This window comes from Phalaenopsis equestris, unplaced genomic scaffold (genome assembly GCF_001263595.1).
Source record: "Phalaenopsis equestris unplaced genomic scaffold, ASM126359v1 Scaffold200713, whole genome shotgun sequence".
Lineage (NCBI taxonomy): Eukaryota > Viridiplantae > Streptophyta > Magnoliopsida > Asparagales > Orchidaceae > Phalaenopsis > Phalaenopsis equestris.
The window spans coordinates 1-7,819 of record NW_018220521.1 but is presented as its reverse complement, the minus strand read 5'-3'; the positions used below and the strand labels follow the sequence as shown (position 1 = coordinate 7,819).

General features: G+C 36.6%; 1 long non-coding RNA gene across 1 annotated transcript; it reads left to right on the top strand.

Annotated features, from left to right (window-relative positions):
* Positions 1-9: 9 nt before the first annotated feature.
* On the top strand, positions 10-7,813 carry LOC110035919. The gene is made up of 5 exons (XR_002295182.1): positions 10-129; positions 5,689-5,810; positions 5,908-5,973; positions 6,485-6,563; positions 7,700-7,813. It is a non-coding gene; the product is annotated as an uncharacterized LOC110035919 (long non-coding RNA).
* Positions 7,814-7,819: the final 6 nt, after the last annotated feature.

The window sequence follows — 7,819 nt, the reverse complement described above, 5'->3', positions numbered from 1 at the left end:
GTGCAGTTTTGTCAGAGCGTCATCATGCATCACCGTCGACTCAGCTGCAGGCTCAACCCATTGTCTCTAATGCTTCAGAAAAGTCCAGCTCTGAGGTGTTGGATGAAGTTTCTACCTTTGAAGACGAAGGTTGGCCTTTATAGATCCTTTTTTATTATTTTTTATTATTTTTGGTATTTTTCTTGTTGATGGATTACTGTTCTTTTTATGCTGCTTATCGAGCTGATATGATGCCAGGAGTCTTTAGGCCATGCTCATGCTCTACAGCATGACAGTATGCTCAAAATGCCTATTTCACTGAGCATTTAAATCATATTGATATTTTATTTCTTGCTTATGATTTTTTTTTTGCTTTGAATAGCATAGAGATTGTTAAGTCTTAGAAGTTATTAGTATTGATTATTTTCTTTCCAGTTATATCATATTTTATGTTAGAAGTTATTAGTATTGATTTATTTTCTTTTCAGTTATTTCCTATTTTATGTACTCTTTTTATCTTCTGGTAGTTATTAGGAATTGATTAATTGTAATATTAGAGATATGGGTGTCATGTCTTTCCTATTTTAGAATTCATGTAACCTTTATTGATACGTCTTTCATATTAAAAAAATTATTTCACTCTATTTTCAAAGGCTACATGATATTGAAGCCTTGAAACAAACCCTAGAGTTTCTAGCGGAAGAGAAGATCTCCTGCCACCGAAAACTTCCGACAACCTGCAGGTCCTCCTGAACCACTCTACCTCCCTCTTGTAGCCTGTAGACCATCCGTAGGATTATTGCCCCTTCCAGCATCCGGCGGAAGTTCCCATAGCAAACATACTTCCCTGGCAATAGAAGAACAACCGCATGACCAGCTGGCAGAAGTTCCCCTAGGAGAGCTACTTCTCGGGCAATAGAATAGCCGCTCCTACAGGAGCAACCTACAAAAGTTACGTAGGAGAATTTCTTCCTAGGCAACTGATCAACAGCTGCTATAGCCTATAGGCGTAGCCTATAGACCAATCAAATCATGTTTCCTTGTCTCTGCAGTAAACGACAATCAGATGCCTTGGGCTAGCAAAACTTAGATCTGCAGAAAATAGCAACCTCCAAGGAACTCCTGGATAATGGCGACTGAAATGGCATTAAATTCGATCGTTGGTCCTTAAATCCTCTTTCGGAATTGCACAACCAAAGTTTCGACCAGCCTTTACCCTCGCCAGCCAGCTGCCGTCGTTCTCCAATCAAGTTCTCGATGGCATTCTCGAGAATGTGTTGTGCTTCTTGACCTCATATGCAAGTATTGGTTTCGCAATGAGGCCTAGACTCAGATCAAGCCCGTTACAACTATGTTTCTGTCTTATCTCTCGCTTGAGTCTGCCTCAAGCGAATGACTATTGCTGATGTCGATTTCATGATCCTAGCAACATCCTTCTAGGATTTGTCACGGTCCCCCCACACACGGCCCCGCCGCCATAGCAGAGAGATGCAGGCGTCTCTGATCTCTAGATCTGATGAACAAGTCGTTGAGAATGATGAGGGAGTGGTGGATTGGGTATCATGCTTTCCACCAGGGATGACTTGCCTTGAGTCTCTGGTTTTTAATTGCATTGGTTGTGATGTGAACCTTGAAGCTCTTGTGGCTGGTCTCCTTTTCGGAGACTGAGAGTCAAAGAGCACATTTTTGTCTGTTGTTTCTTTCGGCTCTTGGCCCGAGCACTGTTGCAGCTCATTCATTTTGGCACCTGCTTTTTCTCCTCCTTCGAAGTAGGTAACTTCAGGCCTCTCTAAAGCAAATCTTTATGGCTTCCCAGTCCTTGATCACAACTAATCATCTCAAATTAGTCTTTACTCGTTGCCACAGTCTTCAAATTTTTTGGGTTTTAGATTCGGTGCGTGATAAGGGCCTTCAAATGGTTGCTGCAACTTGTAAGAAGCTCATGGAGCTTAGAGTGTTTCCTTTACCACAGGGGACTGAGGAATCAATATCAAATGTCGGATTGGCAGAAATCTCCAAGGGTTGTAGAAAACTCCAATCAATCCCCTGTTTTTGTCAAACAATGACCAATGCTGCCATCATCGCCATATCGAACAACTATCCAGATCTTTTTTTTTTATTGCAGGTGGTTGCAAGCCTTTTTAAAATCTTTTTCTGCTGCAAGCCCTTCGCCATTTATTATTTTTTTTTCTTTCCCTGCAGCAAGCCTCCTTCGAAGCTTTTCCGTGCAGCCATCAACGTTGGAAACTATTCCCTACAGGCAGCTAGAACTTCCTCAGCCTAATTTTTCCATGCAGACCTTTTTCGTAGCACTAACTTGCAGCAAGCTTCCACCTACCTACATAATTCTCTCTGTTGTAGGCTCCTATGGAGTCTTTTTTCCTGCAACAGGTCCTCCAAAGTTTTTCTCTTCAGCAGACCCTTCTCTGGAGCTTTGTCCTGCAGCAGACCCTCATTAATAACTTTTTCCTTGCATATTATACCCTGCAGCTTTCCCTGTTGGTTGTCTAGTTCTCTGCAAACTTCCCTACAACATTACCTGTAGTGGCCTTCCAACTACCTACAGGAACTACAGAAACCGCAGAAACTACTGTCAAATACTACCGCAATCAACTAGAAGTATCCCTAAATGCATTGGGGATGAAGAATTCAATTTCTACCTCACAAATTATCTTCCTCGCCCATTATTTGATGATTTCGAATTAAAGTTGAACATGATTGACATCTATGTTCCAACTTGAGGTGAAGTGTTAGAAGTTATTAGTATTGATTTATTTCCTTTCAAGTTATTTTCTATTTTATGTTACAAGTTATTAGTATTGATTTATTTCCTTTTCGGTTATTTCCTATTTTGTCTTTTCTTTTATCTCCGGCTAGTTATTAAGAATTAATTAATTGATGTTTTTTCTATTTTATAATTCATGTCATCTGTATTTATAACTCATTTTCATATTAATAAAGTTATTCCGCTCTATTATCAAAACCTACCCTAAGAACTTGGAAATTTTGGTTTTGTTTCTCTTAAAAAGTTGAGTCATGTTGGTAATGCTTCTTTTAAAGGTCGAGGAATGGGAAACTCTCGATACTTTCGGGGGAAATCTGTTTTAAGCTATTTTTATACTGTTTATTAATTTGAATGGGTTTTGCTTGTTTGTTTGGAGTGATGATTGCATGTTAAATAAAGAAAACGACTCAAATGCCAATTTATTCCTGTAAATCATAAGTGACCGCATCTGTTATCCAAGTAGCCTTTAAAAACATTCTGAATAAAAAATAATAAATCTCAATTTTTTTGTCATAAATGTTCTTAAACAAAACACCTAAAAGCATCCACTAAATAAAACACCTTAATGGTGCATGTTAGTGTGAGAAATGTGTCCAAGAATCTGCTCGTTTCAGCAGGTATAATCCATAGGAAGTAATATTTGTTTGCTAAATATACATAGTAGGGGCTTCAAATGTTGGAAGCTAGGTTTTGAATATTATTCCTGCATTATAGCCCTCCTAAAATTCAAAATCTCACAATAAATCAAAATAAAGTAGTCAGTCAGTAACTAAGTAAAATTTCTATTATACATAAATTATTAACATATATAAATATTGATGTTGATAAGTAGTACAGGAATCATCGTCATTACAATTACAAAATTAACACCAAGTTAGTGCAAACATTAGGGATACCCTTTGATTTTCTTGTAACAAGATCTAGAAACATAAAACCTGACAAACATTAGATTGAAGATTTTTAGCATTTTTTAACTAATCCACTTCTGTCTCGCACTATTTTTAGGTTTAGTACAGCCTTAATGTTATTCTTTCAAACATTATATAGGAAACATACCTTAATGAGAAGTAGAATCAGCATGCTATAAGCCCAGAAGCTGCAGCAAACACCATACACGACAATGCTGCAAGTTTCATTTACTTGTTTGGGAGCATCATCATATTCACAGTTCAACTTAACGTAGCAAGATGAGTTGTAGTTGTTTGGCGGACAAAAATTCTCTTTAAACAGGTTTTGGCGAGGCATAAACTAAATAGGTTAGATGAATGGGTATATCTTTTCATTTAAAAGTGTAATTCAGGCTCACCGCAAGCATGATACTGACAAATTTAGTTGAGGCACGTCAAAGCCATAATCCTTGGCTTAGTAGAAACGTGATACATGGCCCATATGAAGCAGTTAATTTATCAATGCTTTTGCAAATCATCAGAACTCTTTTAAAATCAAACACTAATGTTCTTTTAGCGCACAGCCAGTCTATTTAAAGCACCAATACCGTTCTAGGGTTTCTAGCAGGTGTAATAGAACACAGAGAGGTTTAGTGAAGTTGTAGGATGGGTCAGAAGTAAGAGAATAGACTGAAATGCTGCGTGAATGGCACCAGGACAACGAACTGGTAGCAATAAAATTGCATTTTCTGTTGTGACCAGTAGCTCAAAGCGTTTCCGATGGCTGTCCGACTGAAAACAATGGGTAGAACAGTGAACAGTGAACAGTGAGATACGGGCGGCAAGGGTGATTCATCACTTGTTCTTGGACAAGCTACAAACACATCACTTGTATTTATTTCTATCGTTTGGTTCTTTTAAGCGAGAATCCCTAAATCTAATTTTTTTTTTCATGGAAAAACTGTACCAGTTCAGTCATCACCAAATAATCTCAAAATTTTGAATTTGTTGTCATTTTGTTTGTCTCATTTCACACTTCAAAAATATAAATAAAATTTGTAATGTTATGTTAAAATTCTTGGAGAAAAGTTTGCCTAAAGAAAGCCCCAATTTTCCGTATTGTGTTTCAAGTTCCTACTTTTCTATGTTTTTTGTCCCCAAATATATATCCCAATGGTCCAAACCTAACACAACTCTTAAGATAACTCGAATTGAGAAATTAGGTCACGCTTCACCTTGTACGCTGCTATCCAGTATGTTGTGATCCCATCGTTGGCTCTGTATGCCGCGATCGTGACGTTGGCATCCCTGCTAGCTCCAAATCGCAATTGTATCATGATGCTGAATCAGATCGAGTCGCTCTGTATGTTGCAATCCTTACTTTGGCGTTCCCACTAGCTCTTAATCGCGATTGTATTGGGATGACGAATCAGATGGATTCGCTCTGTACGGTGATCACTCGTTTGTGGAAACTCTAGCTGTCAGATCGTGACTAGGGCACACCCGATCTTTGTTCTTCTAGAACCAAATGCTTTGATACCATTTGATAGGATTAGAGATGACTTTTCCACATAAATTAGGACAAACAAATATTTTATTGGAAGAACATGATACAATTCAACATGAATACATAAGATAAGCACCTTTAATTTGAGACTAGGGGATCTCTTCCAAATCCTATAATTCGGGAGGTAAGAAATCTCTCCCAAACCCTAGCCCTAGACCTCAAAACCCAATCTCATGCATAACCGCAACCCTAAACATGTTTACCCTATTTATACCCAACAACAACAATAATAAAAAGCTAACTTGCCCTCAGGCTAATAAAAGCCAAAATTTTCCTTAGGCTTGGCACTGGTGTAACAATATTTCTCTCCTAGAAAGATACTTTGTCTTCAAAGTGGTAAAAATTATTGTTGGATCAAGTCATATGGTTCCCGCGGCCCGATGCTCAAATTTGTTCAATTAGCCAGATTAGCAAATGCAATTAAGCCTTAATCTGAGGAGTATTGACCTTGGATTTCTTTCTTTCTGCAGGTGATTCAAAATCTGTTTATGTGGGAAACATTCCACCAAATATTTCATCATCTGACCTTGAACAAGAGTTCAGAAAGTTTGGTAGAATAACGCTTGATGGTGTTACTATCAGGAGCCGTAAGGTAAATTAACCAGCTTTGATCCATAATGCATTAATATTCTAGTTTCAGAAATCGCTAATTTACCTTTTTTTTTTTTATTTTTATTTTTTATATGCAGGATGGTGGATTTTACTATGCATTTGTAGAATTCGAAGACGCTGTTGGTGTTCAAAATGCGCTGAAGGTTTGTTTCATTGTTCTTATCTCTACTTAACATTACGTAACATTACATAGCAGCAGGATTATATTTAGGTCATCCTTTGCAGATTTATCTGTTAATTCAATGTCCAGTATGGGCTTTCTATCTGAGACACTTTTAATAAAACTCAACTGGATTTGTCCTGGAAATTTTCTTCTCACAATGCTTACCTTTCAATTTGTAAATTAAAATTTAGAGGCATTTCATTTCTTTTTGAAATATTATCTACTCTCTGACACCGATCACGTGTTTATATATATATATTAACATCTCTAAAACTAAATCAATGAAAATACTAAGGGCTTGTTTGGGATCAATTTTGTTTAGTGTTACATGCTTTTGAAAAATAAAGAAAAAAGAAAATAGAAAAAAAAAGATAAAATATTAAATTGATTCCAAACAACCCCCAAGTATTTAACCAACATATTGCAGCCGTGTTTATTTACTGTTCCTTGCAGTTAAAAAGCTTCAGAAAAGCTGTCTTGTTATTTTGTAGGCTTCTCCAGTGCAGTTGAATGGAAGACTGGTCCACGTAGAGGGCAGGAGGCCAAACAGTGGTGCGTCACGAGGAGGAAGTAGGTGTTCTTAATTCTTAAAATTTCTTTCTTCGCTTTACTCACTCTCTTCTAAATTTAAAGTTTGCTTTTTCAACTTGTCTTACATCTCAAGTAATATAGTTATAGCATCGAAGATCGAAATCTCGGTTAGAGGATGATTAGAGAATCCTTGATTTTCAAGATCTTGCTTTTTAGTTAATTTCCTTTGCCAGTATAATTTCTGATTGCATTTATTTTTGTGTGCTTAAAGGTTGTGATTTACTGTTGAATATCACAGCAGGATGTCCCTACTTCTTGTCAGAAATCAACCAAACCGGCTTTTTAAGTTGTTAATATTTGTTAGGGGGATTGACATACATGCCACTCATTCCTTATGTATTTACGTGTTTCACACATAAACTTCAAAAGTTATTTTTGGGGAATTTACATGCATGGCACCAAATTTTTATGCTTTTACTTATCTCACACCCAAACTTTGATTTTTACATCCAAAGCATCCTACTTGAGTAAATTATGTAATCCACTTTTCATACATCTTTTCATACACAGGAAAAGATGCTTGGCTTGTAAAAACCAGTTTGGCTGTGAGATGAGTAAATAAGAATTGTGTGTTATGTATGTAAATTTCCGTTTATTTATATGATACCTCCTAAATCTTTAGCAACACAAAAAATCTACTGATGTTAATTTTTCTAAAGTGAAGCATGCCCTGTCATGCATATGTTATATAAATGTTATATGGAAGATTTACTTGCATACCACGCATTTCCTTTGTATTTACATTTTTGATTTTTACCTTTGCACAACTTTATATAAGATTGAAAAAGTGTAGAAGTTAATAAAAGTGGTATTTTTGATGTGATATGAAAGATTTGAGCATTATAAATGTAAAAAAAATTAAAAATTTAGGTGTTAGATTTGTAAATACATTAGAATTTTGTGGAATTTCTTTAAATGCTCCTATAAGTTTCTGTGTGAGAATTAAATGTGTAAATACATGAGAATTGTGTGGTATGTATTTGAATTCCCCCAATAGTTACATAATATTCTTTTAGCATATGGTATGTAAAGTCTATGCTACTATTAAGGTTTTTATTACGTTTTCTGATTAGATTGCCTTTTTTTTATTATTTAAACTCTTAGGGAGGGGCAAGGGAGGGGCAAAGGAGGGGGAGGCTACAACTTGGAGGCCTCGAGAGGCCGTTTTGGCGGCAGGTCTTTTCGACAATGACGGTCATATCCGGCGAGCTTCATGTCATGAAAAGGGAATGCAA